This window comes from Rhipicephalus microplus, chromosome X (genome assembly GCF_043290135.1).
Source record: "Rhipicephalus microplus isolate Deutch F79 chromosome X, USDA_Rmic, whole genome shotgun sequence".
NCBI classification, from domain to species: domain Eukaryota; kingdom Metazoa; phylum Arthropoda; class Arachnida; order Ixodida; family Ixodidae; genus Rhipicephalus; species Rhipicephalus microplus.
Genome location: NC_134710.1, coordinates 162,309,518 through 162,327,329, shown reverse-complemented (window position 1 = coordinate 162,327,329; position 17,812 = coordinate 162,309,518). Strand labels below are relative to the sequence as shown.

Sequence of the window (17,812 nt, the reverse complement as noted above, 5' to 3'; positions counted from 1 at the left end):
CTGCGGGTCAGCAGCCGAGTACCTTAGCCACTAGACCACCGCGGCGGGGCGTAAACTGACGGTGAAGCCTTCATCGAAGCCCATGTGTGAGAAGTTGACGGCTCTTTAAAATCCTGGCTGTCTACGTAGCGCGGCGACAACTAAAAGCAAGTGAAAACTAAAACTAAAATATGGCATCCCAAATGCAAGTGGTAGTGACGATGTAAATATGACGAACTCGGCATGACATTGTCACTCTTTTAGGTAATGTTTTGTACGCACTTTCAAAAACTACGCATTAATTTATTTAGAGGTTTGCCAATAGTCGACAACAGATAATAAAGATAAAACGCATGACGAGTACACTAGTTGAAAAAAACTGATGAATAATCAATTCAAACCACTCGATAAGGAAAGCCACGAAAACATCACTTTGGCAACACTACACAGCGGAGCTTTTCTTTCATCAACGTGCCACATTCTTCGTCATTGACGACTATAAAGGCACGCGTGCCTCAAGTCAGCAAAACTAGTTGCCCATGACAGTAACGGTTATTACAGCTATCGTTAGCTAGTCTAACTTCTTTAGCGAACACAACTGATCTTGAAAAGACACGCGTGAAACTACCAATGTGCGCCCCTCGATATGTTCATGTTCGCCCCTCGTTAAACGCTTCCCAGCACATATATTTACAAACTGCGCGGATGATGAATAGCGAACCCTGTTTTATGACTCACCTTTTACTCACGTTAAACGTTTTACTCACGTTATGACTCACGTTAAAGAACCCCAGGTGGTTGAAATTTCCGGAGCCCTCCACTACGGCGTGCCCCGCCGCGGTGGTTTAGTGGCTAAGGTACTCGGCTGATGACCCGCAGGACGCGGGTTCAAATCCCGGCTGCGGCGGCTGCATTTCCGATGGAGGCGGACCCGTAAGCTCAGATTTGGGTGCACGTTAAAGAACCCCAGGTGGTCAAAATTTCCGGAGCCCTCCACTACGACGTCTCTCATAATCATATGGTGGTTTTGGGACCTTAAACCCCACAAATCAATCAAAAATCCACTACGGCGTCTAACATAATGATATGGTGGTTTTGGGACGTTAACCCATATATGCCTAAACTAAGGAAAATTAAGAAAACTAATTTATTTCCCCAAAATAATTGCTTCTACTTCTTCAGAAAACAGCATAAGGTTTTTATATGAGAAAAAAATTCTTCAGAACAGTAGTTTTGGAGCTGTCCTATATGTAGGACCCCAGTGTTTGACGCACCATGAACGAAAAACGTTAACACCTATCACTGTCATACGTCAGTTAATGCACACCCAATAACTGATGAACAATCGGCAAATATATCAGCAGCATCGAGAACAATTTGACTCGCTATTACTCATATTTTGTTTTTCGCGGTATGGCGCTCAGTTACACGCACGCGAAAGAGCCATTTTGTGGCTACAAGCGCACAGCTGTTTGTAACCCAGCGATCACCTAGAATTGCACGCGATGAGGACAGGGCATCATGAACACACCTTAAGTGGCGCTACCTTTTTTACAGAAAAAACATTCAAGTTACACTGAAAAGTTTCACCGTCTTACATATAGGACACCAGTCACATATGGGTTAAACCTCACGTAATATTCAAATAATCATTTCACTAAGTTTGAAAAGCGTCCGTGTTTTGGAAACGGGGACTCTGTAGCCAGACAAGTGACCTTCTTGCGTTCTATAACTACATTGAAGTCTTTCCGGCAAAAGCACAAACCTGCCCTTTTGCAAGATAAGCGTGCTCGCTCACGGCTGAAGAGGTGGCATCGATCAGAGCACACGTTTACAGGTGAATTCGCGCATTACACAAAGCGGGGCATGGAGTGCGCTCTTTGCACCATTTCAATATCTCGTTGATGACGCAGAGAACACGCTTACTCCATCTGATTGTGCCGACCAGAGTCCACATTGAATGGGTACAATAAGAGCATATAATCCGCATTTATAGCAGGACTGCAGAAAGTCGGGATCATTACGAATAAAGTAGTACTGACGGGCAATTTAAAAATTGTTGGATTGTTTTGATTGATTGATTGATTGATATGTGGGGTACGTTTAACGTCCTAAAACCATGACATGATTATGATAGACGCCGTAGTGGAGGACTCCGGAAATTTCGACCACCGGGGGTTCTTTAACGTGCACCCAAATCTGAGCACACAGGCCTACAGCATTTCCACCTCCATCAGAAATGCAGCCGCCGCAGCCGGGATTTGATCCCGCCACCACCGGGTCAGCAGCAGAGTACCTTAGCCACTAGACCACCGCGGTGGGGCAGTTGCTGAATTGTTGCTCAAAATAAATGTACAGTTGTCGAGAAAAGAAGAACGAAAATTGTGGTGCTTGGTAACACGTCAAATATATTTTTATTACCGCTACATTGAAAAGGCAAATTTGGTTTTGATATTGAGGTTGTGGCGTCTCAGTGACACTTCAGAGTAGTGTGACGCTACGGAAAAATAGTAAGTGGAGTGAAACATTTAAGGAGTGAAAGCTCGAACAATGTCCAAGGCGTGTTATGTTGCATCACGAATAAAAGTACGTACCAAGCTGCCGTTTTATTTACGTGTTCATTCGCCAAGAAGTTTGGCAGAAAAAGACGTGTTCCCGCACACATTTTATCAAAGGTGATTGTTGAAGATTTCCGGAAGACACCAGACATTTTCATCTGAATTATCATCAGGATGCCGGAACGCGCCGCAAAATTTTACCTTGTCTGGCATGAAAACATCACCTTTCATTGTGAAGTACGCATGCCTTGCATCAGGTCCACTGTTGCTGTCTGCTTTGAACGCCACTGCTGCCATCATATACTCTTGTTCTGGTTTCTTCGAGGTCTCGAGAGAACGTAACGTAGTAAAAGTTGGGGTAGGTAAGCAGCGTCTTGTTTCAGGGTACGCGCGCATCTCTGGAATCGATACCTTACGAACTGCGCATGCGCTGTTCTCTCACATGGTTGTGCTGTGTACGTGGGGTCGCTACGTACGCCCAACTAAACGTGTCTAATGACAGACACCATAGCAACGCCGTCAGAATACGGTGCCGTACTGTTATGTACAACGCTACAAATACTCATTAGTTAGGTGACAAAGAAAAAGATTGTCACATTTTTTACAAAAAAAAAAACAATACCGAATGAGTGCAATGGTAGCCAGGAGCACGAAAGTTTGTCTTTCGTGAGTAATCCGGGAAAGAAAACAATGTGGAGATGGCATTGCTTTGAAGGTGAGTTTTTAGAACAGGGTGTTCAAAACATTACTCTGAAAAACGGCCACCGCCGTGTTTGCTTCCTGGAGACGTCGTCTAGTTTTCTCTCTTTAAGTTATTGACTCATATCTCTTATACTTTAGAAGTCGAGCGTGGGAAACTACATATCAAAAAGCCAAACACCTTCAACATGCCTCGTTAAAAAAATAGGCAGTCAGCTACCACAATTTTTTCGCAGAATGCGTAAACAATAATATACATTCGAGGTACTCAAGAGTAAAATGGTGAAGGTAAAATGGTGAAGTAAATGGTGAAGTAAAATGGTGAAAGAAAATTGGTGAAGGGTATTCTGAAGGCGCTGCGTTAGAGTGCCTCGAGCGTGTAGCGGAGGCGAACGAGCGCATCGAGGCACGTTAGACACAAGCGCCATCTGGCAGTTATCTCCGAAAATGAAGGCGTGCAGCCCGCGGAGAAAGATGCGCGCCAGTCTCGGAGGTGATAAGGTGTGGAACGCAAAACGATGGGCAGGCGCCACCACCGTGACGTCTTGGCAAAGCGTTGGAAACAACTTTTTGAGCATCGCGTTGCGCTGTCAGCGCAGCGCGCTAAAGCACAACATTTCTTGTGGGGATCTGAGAAGCGCCCGCGACCATTTCGCGGGCATTCCGCCACACGGCCACACCCTTTTGCTTTTTTCTGCCCTGGTAACGGCGCGTGGCGATAGATGGCGCCACGTGCGGACGCGGCACGTGTTACGTGCGCACCGAGGGAGCTCGCTCTCCTCCGTGGTCGGCGCCGGGTAAGCACGTGTTTTCCTTCGTCTGCGTCCCCTTCGGGAATCACCGGACTGTAACCTGCCTGGGGTGACCTTTGGCACCTCGGCAGGCGTGTTTACTTGAGTGCTAGCTTCGGTACCGTACGCTAAGCCCACAGCGGTGCCTAGTGCTTGAAGTGGTCGTACCACACCGAGCCGCACTTGTCGTAGGCCTACGCGTACGAGGTTTGCCCTAACACTCACGACCAGGCCCAGTGGCCATCGTGAGAGTGCGCAGCATAGCCGCGAGGGACCTTTTCCCGACCGGCGTGTCAAAGCTCGCCATTGCCAGCTGCGACGTGCTTGCGGTTTCCCCTTATTGTGAACGTCCGCGTGCGGGGGTGCCTTTGCTCCCCGCGTCCCGGGAGCGGACGTTGTACTGTTGTTCGGGGTGCCGCCAAGGGCAAGAAAGTGTTGTGTATTTTTGTATTGGAACACGGTCTGTTTTGCCGCGCCGCGCTAAACGCCTTAAGCACGAGACAGACGTGCGATTTTCTCTGCGATTCGGCGTGCCGTGCGACTGCCGGAGTGGTGACGTATTGTGACGTTTCGTGACGTATCATCGCGTCGCACCGCCGCATAGCCGGTGCGGCGAGCATCAAACCGGCTAGAGGTCCGTTCGATTCGCCTGCACCACGTGAACCAGTTCACGAGGTGCTGCACCTTGCCATTCGTTTCAGCGGTGCAGCATTGACGACCGCTGAACCCTGCCATTCGTTTCGAAAGGTGCAGGATAGGTGCAGCACCGGTTCATGATTTTCTTGCACCTCCTTCGCTGACGGTGCCGGCTTGGTGCAGGCGCGCGTGCAGCTGAGCAGACGACGCAGCACTTAGACGTAGGTGGCTTAGGCGCCGTACCCGCCTCTACAAATGCGGTGTGTTTTGCCAAGATGTTTGCGCCTCATAAACTGTCCGCATGTTCGATTTGCCATCGGTCAGTGTTTGCTGAACGGTGTAAATTAAGCGAAAAGAAATAAGGCCTGCACCTTGTCGGCACATCGTCATTCGTTTCGGGTGTCGTGCTGTGCCTGCACCGCTGAACTCACGCTGCACAATTTCTGAACTTCGCGTGCACAGCCGTGAATTGGTTCCGACCGGTGCAGGTGAATCGAACGGACCTTAGATTTTTGTCGCACCATCGCATCGCCGCATGGCAACAGCCAATCAAAGCGCGAGCATACGAGTGGCGTCACGATGCTAGTGGCGCCATCTCCCTGTCGCCGCTTCCATCACCCTTGGTCGAAGGCTCCAGGTGAGTCGATGGAGTGGTGTGAGCGTGAATTTGCTAACATCGCCGACTGCGGCGGCGTGACAAACATCGAGTACATTTCCCTGGCGACGTGATATTATTACGGATTGAATAAAGTGATGCTTGAAGTGTGCCTTTTCTGCAAGACAACGCCCGTTTTGAAACCACTAGCGAGATCGGAGATCGTGAGCAGCGATGCAAGGTCATTTCGCAGGTAAACACAGCTACCAGCGTCTCTGCGCTGGCTCGCTTCGCTTCCACCTTTGCTCCTCACTTCGATGGCATCGATAAAGTAATAATGTATGCTAACGCATTACATACGAGCACAATGCTTGATAGTGTTGTCAAAAACAAGCGCTCGATGACGAGCTCGCGTGTGACCGGCGTAGGCGACGGCCGGCGCCCGCGATGCTAGGCCTACCTGTCGGAGTCGTGAATAATCAGCTGTTGCCGTGGTTACGACGTGCTTGTCGTTCACGAATGCGATTTATTAATTATTTTTGTGGAACGAAGCGTGGCTGTGCAATGTTGTTTGTTTTGAGCCTCATTACGAGGATACCAAGTCGTTCGACCCGGCATGCCGAGGCACCGCATGGGGGCGGAGCCTGCCGCGCTCCTTTGCCCTCGTGTGTGCCGAAACGTCGCATGCGGCACGCCGCACCATGCGATGCCGCACGCCGCATCGCACGGAAAATCGCACATCTGTCTCGCGCTTTATTAGTTGAGTGCGCGCGGAGCGGTGCGCTACACGCGAGTAGGTGGCGGAGTCGCGGCCCTGTGGCTCGCTAAGCGGGAACCCGCGGTGATCATTCGCTGCAGTTAGTAGCGGTGGCATCATACTGGCGCCCAACGTGCTATCAAAGGCTCGTTAAGCCTTTGATTAGTCTTAGGCGAGTCAGCCCACCTTTGCGAATCGGGCTCGCCGTGTTTATCCATGTTATAGCTGCTCCGCGTAAGTTCTGTCCTCTGACGCTTTTAGCAGATACCGCATTGCTCGAGAACAAGGCCAGTGCTCTCCTTGAGCATCACAATCGCGCACCCTCACTTGTCACAAGCACCGGTCGGGATGACACGAGGCGCTACGTAAGGACACGAGGCGCTACGCTACGATGACACGAGGCGCTACGCTACGTTCTGGAGAAGCTTCAAGCAATCCTCGATTTCCCCGCGCCCAAGGACGCGCGCGGCCTGCGCCGCTTTCTCGGAATGGCCAATTTTTACCGGTCGTTCATTCCGTCCTGTGCCCGAGTGCAGGCGCCCTTGACCAAGCTCTTGGGTAAGTCAGCTGAGTGGTGATGGGGACCTAAGCAGCAAGAGGCGTTTTGCCGTCTTTCTAGCGTCATTGCGGAGACGGCGCAGCTCAAGCTCCCCGACCTGACCAGACCGCTTGTTGTCCAGACTGACGCAAGTGATCTGGGATTAGGAGCAATTCTCCTACAGGAGTACGAGGGTGTGTTGCAGCCGTTGGCTTTTGCCAGCCGCTCGTTGATACCCGCGGAAAGGAATTATTCCGTGACCGAGAGGGAGTGTCTCGCCATCGTGTTTGCACTGCGGAAGTTTGAGGTCTACCTTGATGGGACAAAATTTGTGGTGCAAACAGATCACAGCGCGCTTAGCTGGCTGATGCGGCTCCGTGATCCTGCAGGCAGGCTAGCGCGCTGGGCTCTCCTAATACAGCATTATGACTTTTCAGTGCAGTATCGGAAGGGGAGCACTAACATGGTAGCTGACGCGCTATCTCGTGCCCCAGTGTCTACCAGGAGCATAGATCCCCGTGTGACAACCGCTAGTGGTGCCTTTGCGCAAGCGAGCGGCGCAGGCGAAACGGCGGCGGAGCCGCTGAGTGGAGAAAAAGGGTGAGTGCGCCGACGAGCGTACTCTTTTCACGGGCAAGGCAAGCAGCGCGCCGCGAAGTGGGCAAGAGGGGGAGCGAGAGAAAAGCGAACCCATGACGGCACTGCGACTGGAGGCGATTGCTGCAGTCCTGAGTGGGGACGATACCAGGCTCCCCTTTGGGAGAATGGGAATCGCTTTCAGCAGACAAGAGTTAATAACGGCTCAGCAAGATGATCCGTTTTGTCGCGAGTTGAGCGACGGTCTTAGGGAGATGGAGCGCCGAGACACTGCTGGTAGTGCGGCGGGTGCAGGGGGACGGGAACCGACGTGTGTCGCTGGGTCCCCAGCGGATAAATACTTGCTGGACCATGATGGACTCCTGATGAAATACATTGCCACCGATGAGGAGTAAGTGAACCCGTTTAAGGTGGTTGTGCCCAAAAGTCTGAGAGGCGCACTGTTGCGAGCCTCTCACGACAAGCCCATGGCTGGTCATCTGAGTGGCTCTAAAGTTTTTGCGATTCTGAGCAAGGTTTTGACTTGACTTGGCATGAAGCGTGACATTTTTCGCTATTGCCGTTTCTGCCATGTCTGTCGAGCGGTGAAATCAAGGGGTGGCAAGCCGCCCGGCTTGATGAAATCGATTGTCAGTGAGCGTCCGTGGCAAAGAGCCACCTGCGATCTAATGGGGCGTTCCACTGGAGTAAGCAGGGTTTCATACATCTGATGGTAGTCGTTGATCATTTTTCCAAATGGGTGGAGTTGTTTCCGCTGCTGAAAAAGACAGCGCGAGCGGTGCTAGAGAGGCTACAGGAAGTGTTTTGTCGGTTTGGTTTTCCGGAAAGATTGATCACGGACAACGCGTCGTATGTCACCGCTCGGGTGTTTGGTGATAGGTGCCGTTCCCTAAGAACAGATCACTGCACCACTTCGCCCTACCATCCCCAGTCCAATTTGACAGAGCGAACAAATCGTACGCTCAAACCGATGGGCGGCCTTTGCCGAAAATCAAAAGGACTTGGCAGACCATTTGAGTGAACTCGCGTTTGCAATCCTAACCTCCGAGAGTCGCTCTACTGGTTTCTCTCCCGCCTTCCTTAATTTCGGAAGGGATTTGGCAAATCTGGTGACCAGTGTCATGCAATGCCAGCTCGGGGACGAGGAAGAACCGGCAGACTGTTCTGCTTACACTTCAATACTTCGGGACAGGCTTTGTCGAGCTCTCAGTAAAGCGAGGTAGAGTTTGGCATCGGCCAGGGCCGAGCAAAAGGCCTAGTACGACCGAAAACGTCACCACGTTTCATTTAAGGTAGGTGACCTTGTCCTGAAGCGCAACCACGCTCTTTAAGACGCGAGCAAGGGTTTCTCAGCTTCGCTCGCTCCTAAGTGGCTTGGTCCGTACCGAGTAGAGAAAGCTTGGACTCCACTCGCGTACTTGCTGAAAGACCCGCTTTCGGGAAAACAGCCGTGCCCACATCGCAGACTTGAAAGCCTTTGCATCGAGGAAAGCCTTTGCGACGAGCCTGCGCCCAGTGGCTATTCGTGCGAGCAATGGCGCACACCCGGCGCGGCGGACCCCATTCGGACCACGCACCGGTGTAATCTGAGGAAGCGGTCACCTGAGTAATTTCGCGCCGGACGGCGGGCTTAATTCCGCAACCGAAGGCCTTCAGTTTTACTGTCTAGTATCAGTTAGCTAACTTCTTTACAGCCAGTGCTTGCAAAGAAGTCGTCTCCGCCCAGTTGCTGCTGATTTTCATTTGAGTGTTCTTGTTTACTTGACGTTTTTTTCGTGTTTACTTTTTTTTCGCCTCGCCGGAGGAGGGGATCTTGAATTGGTGCTTTAGCGTGAGGAGAGGGACAAAGGACACTTTGCACATTCCTTTGCGGCGCGCGTTTGGAGAGACCCGACCATCGGAGGTGTGTGTGCGTGTGTACGTGCGTGTGGCGACGAAAACTTAGGAAGCCACCGACCCCTACATCATCTTGGACTCTGGCAGTGTTCGGAGACCTGCGCTCGTTAGGCAGCCCGGTTGTGCCCTGCTCCCGACCGTCGCTGATAAGCTCTTCTGGCCTTCCTATCACGGCTCCTGCACGAGGCTAGCTGTCGCAGACGCTGTGCACGACTCGACCGACGCCAGGACGCCTCGCAGCCAGTAGATTTGGCGACCATGGTTCCAGCAGAAGGGCCAGCTGTGGCAACGGGGCCCATCGAACATCCACCGAGGCGGCGTTCGTCAGACTCGCGGGCCTGTCGTCAACATCGACGAGATGATGGTGAGCCCGTTCCTCGCATGAGGGCCTCAACCAGAACTCTCGACTTGCTCTCTCGCATCCACCCAGTCACTCAAACCAAACATTACGTGACACTTCCCCTCCGAGCCGTGGACGCTCTCTTGCGTGAGCACCATGAACTCCCGTTACCCCTCTTCCGCGGCGCCATGGTATTTCTCAAGTGGATAGTTGTGTTGTTATATTTTTTTCTTCAGCAGCAATTGCAGAGCGAGGCTAAGGCTAGCTGTTGCCCATTGCGGGACGTCTTTGCAAGCATGGGCGATGACCGGCTGCCTTTGCAGACGGGTATATATGGTGAATTAAGGAGAGGAGGATGTGGGGATCTGAGGTGCGCCCGCGACCAATTCGCGGGCATTCTGCCGCCACACGGCCACACCCTTTTGCTTTTTCTGCTCTGGCAACGGCGCGTGGCGATAGATGGCGCCACGTGTGGGCGCGGCACGCGTTACGTGCGCGCCGAGGAAGCTCGCTCTCCTCCGTGGTCGGCGCCGGGTAAGCACGTGTTTTCCTTCGTCTGCGTTCCCTTCGGGAATCACCGGACTGTAACCTGCCTGGGGTGACCTTTGGCACCTCGGCAGGCGTGTTTACTTGAGTGCTAGCTTCGGTACCGTACGCTAAGCCCACAGCGGTGCCTAGTGCTTGAAGTGGTCGTACCACACCGAGCCGCACTTGTCGTAGGCTTACGCGTACGAGGTTTGCCCTAACACTCGCGACCAGGCCCAGTGGCCATCGTGAGAGTGCGCAGCATAGCCGCGAGGGACATTTTCCCGACCGGCGTGTCAAAGCTCGCCATTGCCAGCTGCGACGTGCTCGCGGTTTGCCCTTATTGTGAACGTCCGCGTGCGGGTGCCTTTGCTCCCCGCGTCCCGGAAGCGGATGTTGTACTGTTTTTCGGAGTGCCACCAAGGGCAATAAAGTGTTGTGTATTTTTGTATTGGAACACTGTCTGTTTTGCCGCGCCGCGCTAAACTCCTTATTAGTTGAGCGTGCGCGGAGTGGTGCACTACACGCGAGTAGGTGGCGGAGTCGCGGCCCTGTGGCTCGCTAAGCGTGAACCCACGGTGATCATTCGCTGCAGTTGGTAGCGGGGTCACCATATGCTTAGAGTTACTTGTGTGTGACTCTTCTAGTATAAAGGTAGACATGCAAAACTTCGAAGTGTTGTTATTGTGCCTCAGATATGCACAATAATTCTTTTTAATTGACAATCGCACAACTGTGAACGCTAAAACTTGAGCAATATTGGTGGGCGCTGCGAAAGGGGTTTGCCGTTCAATACCGTTTGAGGTATCGTTAGGGCGGACAAACAGACAAATGTACAGACAGACAGACGAAAATGTTTCTGTCGAAGGTCCCCAAGAAAGACTATCGTCTTCAAAAAGAGAAGAGCCCACGTGCCCTCCGCAGGCGACAGTTTATGGTGGTGGCTTCCGGGACACCAACAGCTTCTTCCGGAGGCTTCAACCCTGCGCGCTCGATGTGCTATCCAGCTGTCTGTCTATTTGTCTGTTCACCCGTCCGTCCGTCCGTCCATCCGTCCGTCGGTTTGTCTGTTCGTCCGTCCCTCCGTTCATATATCCGTCTATCCATACGTCTGTCTGTCTGTGTGTCTGTCCATGCGTGCGTCCATCTTTTGAACACTCCAAGTACCACCATCTCGTATCTTTTCATCATATATTCATCCTATAAAAGTAACGTCATCTAGCGGACATTCCGAGAACTAAGCGAGAGGTGCCTGCCTACAACTCAAACATCAAGAACGCACGACCCATGGCTTATGGAGCTTCACCCCAAAAATTCGCAGTGTGCGCATTAACAAAAAGCTGTGGGTCGCAGTTTGCAATCAGCATCTTCTGCTTTTCGTTGTTCATTAGCAGCGATTAGCACGCACCACTATGAAACACCAGTTATTCACTGCGTTCTTGGCGCCTTCACAGGTCTCTATCTTGGGTAACGCTGCGATGACAGCCAGCGTCAAGGTCGCCTCAAGTGTAAGCGTTAGCGCCCGCTATTTCGCTTATACACAAGGTTCCGTTTGGCGGGAGATTGTGTCATTTTTTAGAGGCAAAGGCGTGGTCGTCCACCCTCTATGTATGTAGTAGCAGTGTAACCACCTCTCGTGTAGTCCTTAGATGGCCCGCTGGATGGCGGTACTTGTATACGATGAATATATGATGAAAAAATGTGAGATGGTGGTATTTGGAGTGTTCAATAGATGAACGGAAGGACGGACGAACAGACAGGCAGACAGACAGACTGACAGACAGACAGACAGGCAGGCAGGCAGACAGACGGATGAACGAACCAACGGACGGACAGAGAGACTGACAGACAGGCAGGTAAACATACAGACGGATCAACGGATGAACGAACAGACAGACAGACCGACAGAAAGACAGGCAGACAAGAAGACAGACAGACAGAAGGGCGGACAGACGCACGGAAGGACTGACGGACGCTTCGCCTCACTGATCATCATTCACTCCGTGGGTATGCTGTGATTTTTTTCCCTCCTCCAGGGTTTCAGGTCACGAATGGAGGGACAGATAGACGGGCTGACGGGGGACGTGAGCATGATACATTAATTGACTTTGTCTTATACACTTTTATTGTGTATTGTCGTGTTTAAATGGATACCCTTTAACAAACATGATATAATTTTATCAGGCCTTGGATGCACGAAAACAATGAAAACATTAAAATTACCTATCAAAACTCATCAGCTTAAAATGTATGTCGTAAGAGCTTCTAAGTCGAGGCAACTTGCGATAATGTTACTCGTGTGAAATACCTGTAAATAAGCAAAATTGTACTCTCAGCTGTTATCAAGAATATTAGTTTTTTATCTGAAACGCATTGTTTAGAAAGAACACTATGCTTGGAGAAAGCTAACAGACTAACCAAAATTTAGGTGATTGTGTAAATTTGATGGGATAACACAAAGCCTCACCATGACTGGCAAGAAGTTTGCTCATGATATTCAAATCATACTTCTCATCTATTCATTAAGCCAAATGATTGCTGTAGCTGTACAAGGTTCATATCAAGACAATAGGTTTTCATCCGACAATTAAAAAGTGTGTTACTAATAACCATGTGGATCTAAAAAAAACAGAAAAAAAACTGGACGCTCACGGCTGCAATACAGGCCGTTAATTCTTACCTACTGATAGAAGAAGCGGTTACCCGTTGTTAATTGGGTCTGCATTTTCTAATGGGCAAAAGCTGTCATTGAGGCCATCTCGCGTTAACATAGCCTAAAAGGTGATTTTGCATAAATTGTGTTAACGTACCTTATCAATTATCTTCGGGAAATTGTCTATAAAAGAGAAACCGTACCAATATTGGAATTCATTATTTATCAAGAGATAAGCCGTAAACTCTGCTTGCAAAGCGACTACGACTATTGTCACTACTACTTGGTCCCAATGACTGCGATGTCTGCTACAAAATCATTTGCGTAAGTTGTATTCCAAGTCCAACCTCTACGTTACATTTATGTGACACCATCACCGCCAGAGTCATCGCGTCTTAGCACAGCAACTCGAAGTTGAACACTCGATGTCGCTGTCGCCTTCATGTTGAACGTAAAGTCACTCCTATAGAATCGATTCCCGTGTCGTATGTTGTATGTGCAAGTGGATTGTTTGTGCAACCTGGTTGGCACTCTACATAGCACGAAGGTGTTTGGAGAGATGCCAGGGGGGCGGGGGTTCTACCCCGTGCTGGCAACAGCTGCAAAACAGGGCTGGTCGTGGGCCTTCGTGTGCCCGCTTTGTTGAAGGAAATAATTAGGCAAGTGGCACTACCTACATGCTATGCTCTCACCGCAAACTTACCGTTATAACTATTGACAAGACGAAATGGCTTGACTCGCTTGAGGAATTGTGTTTTGTGGAGCTAGCATTCCAAGAGATTATATTAGTTACAATTCTAAAGCATGACCGTGGTTAGCCTAGCTCGTTTGGTGTTCCAATTTTTCGCTATTTAAATAAGTGTACCAACTCCACCACAACAGTGTGCCTTTTCGGCGCTTTAAAAATGCATGTTCATTTGATTTTCACATTGACATTGCTCATCTTTTTCTACATTTTTAGTGTGATTGAAAGTACAGTTTCTTGATACTTCAGTCTCTATTCACTGCTGAGTGTATCTGTATTCACGAAAACTTATATCCACCCCTCTTCTATCTAGCTTACGACTTAGGTTGGCTAGTGTGCCCATGCGAAAGCTCACGTGCAAACACTCCGGTCTTATTTCACTGAACTTATTCACAACCACACCCATAAAAATAGTGGGTTATCATGAGCATTCAGCTCAATATGTCGGCAAAATTGTACATAAGCAGCTAAAAACAGCGCTGTCATAACTTGAAGTCAGCAAATGTGATTTGAACGCTCAATCATTGTGTCTGAAAGTAAGCTTTACTGGAAGGCTGCTTTCGTTTTTCATTTGAGCACAGAATTTTGAAGGGAACACGTCACATAGGCTTCAAATGAGTAGCTTTTAGATGCGACGAAGCTTATGGCAGAGTTAATTTCAGTGGTGTGTGGGGGGACCACCCTTACTGCACATGCGCAATGGCTGGCGCAAGCTATGCCCAAAAACTGCGAGAACGTGCTCGTGCGTTAGCGCATTCTGGTCTGTGCAGGGGGTTGGGTAAGACGCTGCGCCCTGTGCCCCTTACGCTCACTCAGAAATGATGTGATTGCGTCGCGGAACGAGATCCTGGAGCAACGCCTCCTAGAAAAACTATGCCTTGAACGTGGCTCTCTCTTCAATTCAGAGTTTGCTGGCAGCACAAAATCTTCATGGCCATGCCTCCTACCACGTGTTGCGACCATCTGCTGCGTGGGACCGCTCACCTCCGTTATGGTGGCTAGAAGGCCACCATACCTCCGTACCACTCTGTCACGTGACATCACAGCTGCTCGGAGGCAACTGTGAGAGCATTGCTGCGTTCGCAAGGGGGCGACCGCCACAGGCGTTCGCCACCGTACCGGAGGTGGAGGGTAAAATCTGAGGGTAGGGTGGCACGTTCGCGGCTCACGTTTCAGGCATAATTTTTCTATGAGGCGTTGCCTGGAGACGTGCGATGAGCGCACGTGTTGTCGCGTGGAGGGGCGACGAACCACCATGGCGTGCTCTAACAAGATTTCGGGACGAGTAACAGCAACAGAAACTACAGTGAATCCGTGGTGAGCTCCCAGTTGCAAGGACGCATTGACATCAGGCAAAGTGCTCGTGATAAACAGAAATTTGAGTCGGACTATGCTCTGAAGAATAATAATTGTAGTGGTTAACGTCCGAAAACCAACATATGAATATGAGAGACGCCGTAGCGGAGGGATCCGGCAATTTCGTCCAACTAGGGTTCGTTAACGTGCACCTAAATCTAAGCACACATACCTGAAACATTCTCACCTCCATCAATGATGCGGTTGCCACGGCCGGCATTTGAAACCTATGGGTCAGCACCCATGTGCTGCTTTACACGATATTCATGGTTGCCTTTAGTAAGAGATGGCGTATTTTTTATTTCGTAGCAATGGCAGGTACATAGAAATTTCCGCAGCAATTTTACCGTAAGGCTATGTTGTGACGGCGGTGTTCTCTGGGAAGTCCAAATAAATGATATGACCCGTCATGTCGTATGCTCTGTGTGCGAGTTAAGGCGCATCAAAGCTTCCATCGAGCACTGCTCATGCCGATAGGAAACGACCCAAACATTTCTGTATACACGAAAATGAATAGGCATACTAGCTCGAGTGCAAGCTGCATCCTTCCTGAAGATGGTGCTTTGACTTAGAGGGGCTGGTCGCCAGTAGTCGGGCGCGTATCCTTAGAGGCAATCAGCATACAATGAATGCCGTTGTGCGTGTTGAGTTTTTTCCCTAAGACTACTGTTGAAGCCATTGTTATAAGCAAAATAAAAAATAGCTTGCGAGAGCTGCAGGTTTTTGTTTCAGCCTCTTTTCCAGTTACCCCTGGTCGGACACTAAAATAGTGAGCTCTGTAGCGAAACCATGAGTTGACTGCACAACTCTTGCCTGCTAGTTCGTGCTACAAAAAAAAAATAAGGAAAGAAGGAAAATTTTAAAGGCTCGTCTTCCTTTATATGTTGAACGCTACAATATAATTAATCAGTAAAGAGTCATATGAAGATGAAACAAGCGTAAAAGCTACACGAAGGCCCCGTCGTGGTGGTCTAGTGGCTACGGTACTCGGCTGCTGACCCGGAGGTCACGGGATCAAGTCCCGACGGCGGCGGCTGCATTTCTGATGAAGGCGGAATTGCTGTAGGCCCATGTGCTCAAATTTGGGTGCACGTTAAAGAACTCCAGGTGGTCGAAATTTCCGGAGCCCTCCGCTACGGCGTCTCTCATAATCATAGGGTGGTTTTGGGACGTTAGGCCCCACATATTAATTTATGAAAATTGAACCATGCGAAGACAGCAAAAAACAACAACGCAAAAGCGCTGGCCATGCAACAGTATGTTTATACGTTGATTTCATCTTCCTATTACTATGAACCAACTGGCACACAAAACTACACGAGAGACACTGACGCCGAGCAAAGTAAAGGGGATTTTGTTTGTTCTAATAGCAATGCAAATGACAGGAAACAAAATGAACGAGTAGACCATTTGCTATAGTATACGACCGGAGCATACTACCTGAAGATGTGAAGGTAGTATGCAGTATTCCTTCAGGTAGTCTACGAAGGCTTATTTGTCATCTGTCAGCTCGCATTAAAATAACATGTTACATGATGCGCTGGCAGAGAAAAAGAGTGTTCCACACTCTCCACCGTGCATACTAGCGGCTCCATATCTGAAATCTTACTGAATAAATCACTTAGGAAAAAGAAAACCTTAAGGCTACTATTTTTGTTAGGCACAATAATATGGAGTACTAACAGATAATATGATGCAAGAAAAATATAAAGGTGGTCGTTAGTACTCTTTGTAAAATAAATTTGAATAACAAAAGGTCGACGATAATTTTAATTTGCTACGGCGCAGGCTAAATCTGCGACCTTCAAGTAACACGCCTGATGTTTTACCAACTGAGCAAGAGTGGCCCAAACCCATTTTTCGTTCCCTATTTTGTTTGCACATTCTTTTTAACCTCCATCTCTCTTTCCTGTCAGAGGATACCTTCTTGAGAGCTGAGAAGCCAATTTTTTGCTTTTATAATGAATAGATACAGCACTAGATATATATAATTGTAACTTTATTACACGTACCCGAAAACTCGCCAAACAATTTCTTGATGGCATAGCGTAGCACGTTAGTAGCGAAACCGGTCTTGTGTGTGTTGTGCCTACTTAAGGCTAAGGGAACAAAATGCGGTAAAACAATTCTAAATAGTGACTAGTTCTTTTGGGTAGGAGCACCGTAGAACCTAGCTTTGTCGTCGAATATCACTGCCCGCTGCCATGGTATATAAAACCTCTACAGTCTAACGACAAGTATGTTGCAATTACCATCCCGATAATAGTCCCAGGTAAGTATGATGCAGTACTCGAAACACAACAAATTTCACATTGAATAACAATTAATGGCATTATGTTTGAGAAATCTACACATTACACTATCACAATTTAGAAATATGTGCACAGTATTACAGGGAAGTTGTTGTGTCTGGTAGTTTGTCTTAAAACCATGAAGAAATGTTTTCGTTAGAGTTCGAGCCAACTATAGAAATCTGCTGTATTTCCTTCTCTAAACAAAACACACGTGTGTTGCGACTATGATTATGAAACGAAGTACAAGAACAAAACCTTTGTACAAGTCGACAATTTTAACACAGCATTATGGACAGACAAGATTACAGTTATATCTTGATATGCCCTATGACGGACTTCGTATTAGTGTAAACAACCAACAACCAATCAAGGAACATCATGCATAGGCCTTGCATGTGATAGCTTTAGATTAGCTACACTCGAAAAACGCCAGACAATACGTAAATAGTGACCAGAGGACAGAAATAGAGAAGCGCTAACGAAGAATCAAATAGATACGCGATATCATCATCATCATCATCATCATCATCATCGTCATCATCATCATCCTGACTACGTCCACTGGAGGACAAAGGCCTCTCCCATGTTCCGCCAGTTAACCCGGTCCTGTGCTTGCTGCTGCCAATTTATACCCGCAAACTTCTTAATCTCATCTGCCCACCTAACCTTCTGTCTCCCCCTAACCCGCTTCCCTACTCTGGGAATCCAGTTAGTTACCCTTAATGACCAGCGGTTATTCTGTCTACGCGCTACATGCCCGGCCCATGTCCATTTCCTCTTCTTTATTTCAACTATGATATCCTTAACCCCCGTTTGTCGCCTAATCCACTCTGCTCTCTTCTTGTCTCTTAAG

The 17,812-nt window shown here is 49.0% G+C and overlaps 1 protein-coding gene across 2 annotated transcripts in view; it reads left to right on the top strand.

Moving 5' to 3' along the window:
• Positions 1-11,950: 11,950 nt before the first annotated feature.
• LOC119175529 (uncharacterized) overlaps positions 11,951-17,812 on the top strand; it is an 83,248-nt gene continuing 77,386 nt past the window's right edge. For both annotated transcript variants that reach the window (XM_037426450.2, XM_075878109.1), the window contains exon 1: positions 11,951-12,888. The gene's annotated coding sequence lies outside the window, so the exon portion shown is untranslated. The remainder of the gene's footprint in view (positions 12,889-17,812) is intronic.